This window comes from Dermacentor silvarum, unplaced genomic scaffold (assembly GCF_013339745.2).
Source record: "Dermacentor silvarum isolate Dsil-2018 unplaced genomic scaffold, BIME_Dsil_1.4 Seq934, whole genome shotgun sequence".
Lineage (NCBI taxonomy): Eukaryota > Metazoa > Arthropoda > Arachnida > Ixodida > Ixodidae > Dermacentor > Dermacentor silvarum.
In genome coordinates, this window is record NW_023606987.1 from 28,609 (window position 1) to 30,746 (window position 2,138).

Here is a 2,138-nt window from a genome sequence, read left to right on the forward strand (position 1 = left end):
CGAACATAGCACAGCTTCGCGGAACGACTGCACACGAGGTATTTCCGGTAGAGGGATGAGAGCGTCGCTGAATCTTTGGCAATGCGAAGGCTTTGCGGCTGCGGGGCTCTGGCGGTTGCCGAAACGTTGCAGGCGGCGTGCGAGATAGCGGTGAACAGGGCACCGCGATATGGTCACGTTTTGTCCGAGGTGCTGGCCCACATAAAGCACTCGAGCTTTCGTCGCACACCCGAAAAAAAAAGCGCCGTGCAGCTCCTATTTTTCGTTTGTGTTTCGCAGGCACAGTGAAGAAGACGTCCAGGAATCGTCGATTGAAACACGATCACACAGAGACGCAGCCACCTGGCGCACGGTCGCACTTCGCGGTCACAAGACGATGCACAATCAGCTGACCTAATGGCTGTGACGCGCGGGACGCGCTCACTTTGAAATAGGGGCACCATTAAGCCACGATAACGGGGAACCGGCGTGGCCCAAAGCGGGGCTCCGGAGCCTTCTCCGCGATCCGCTTCACAACCATAAACAGCTGTGGCACTGTCAGTCGAATACGGCCAAAAAAAAAAAAAGAATACCAATTCGAGGCCGGCCTCGTGTGCATGCAAGACCCTGTGGACGCACCTGTCGGCGCGAAAGCAGACCGAACGGAGAGGGAACAGAGCACAGCCCCCCTCCCTCCCCCGCTCCTGGCCCCGGGGCAGGAAACAACGACGAAACGCTCTCCCATCAGACCTGGGTCGTGCGGAGGCAGGAAGGCCGCGTGTTTCCGCCGCGGCTGCGGCACGCGCCACGTGTTCGCTTCGTGACGCATCCGCCGTGCGCGCTCCTGCAATCAGCATTATATTCGGAGAGCTCGCGCCTACAGTTGCGGCGAGAAAAACGCCGCGTGAATTCGTCGCAGCGGTACTGCGCGACTGGACAAATGGCGCGAACTTAGACGAGCAACAAAAGGAACAAAAACACAGGAGAGGAATGAGTGAATTAATTCTGGGGTTTTGCGTGCCAAACCCATAATCTGATTATGAGGCACGCCGTTGTAGGGGACTCCGGAATAATTTGAACACCTGTGCTTCTGTAACGTGCCCCTAGTGCCGGGTATCTTTTGCATTTTTACCCCATCGAAATGCGGCCGCCACGGTCTGGAATTGATCCCTCGGCGTCGGACTTAGCAGCTCGAAGCTCAAGCCGTGACGTCACCACGGCAGTCTGCATAATGTAGCAGTGGGTATTATTAGAAGTAAGGCTGTGCGAAAATACAAAATATCGAGTAAGACGGATGGTATAGTGCTTGATATTCACTCGAAAAATATACTATTAAAGATCAGTAGCCCCTCCCCTGTCAGGGAAATGGGGGTAAGCGAAGCTTGTGTGTGTTTCTTCGGTGTTCCTCCGAACGAATTACACTGACGAGTACCAGGTTGTGCTCGAACCACAATCGTCACACGCACTGCAGCTGGCTCCGAAGTTCCGGTTGAGAAACTCGCGTTCAAACCTGGCCGTCGCACCGGGGAAGTTGGCGCTGGCGTTGCCGTGGCGTGCCCTACCGTTGTCGGGTTCCTGGAGGGCTAGACGACGCTGACGTTTGGCCTCAACATCGCGCTCACTCAACTCGGTGTCCGCGGTTTTTCGCTGACGTTTCGCCTGGGCTTCGGAAGCCCTCACGCTAGAATGGGCACGTCGACGACGAGCCCTTTCCCGAGCGCGTTCATTCTGGATGGATTTCCATGAAATTTCTTCAAAATTAAATATGTCCCTTACGAAAGACAATGAATGGCTCATACGCCTTAAGCAATGGCTCATACCCCCGTAAACGCTGCCTCTCCATTACGACGATAGAAGAAATTCTACGCTGGAATGATTAGCGGCGGCGCAGCCAGCTATGGAAAAAGCCAACGACGACAAACATGGGAGAAGGGGCACGAGCACGTTCCCAGCACGAGCCACTCGTGCAGCTCTTAGCGCAGCAGTTAAATGCGAAGCATTTCTTGGCGAACATTTGCTACTTTGACAGCTCTACTATTATTCATCTATCTATCTATCTATCTAGCTGCCTACGTCTTTGTGCTCTCCTGATCGTTTCGTTAACTTTGTATGTACAAAAATTGGTATACTATGACAAGAGTAAATGACGAACATAAGAT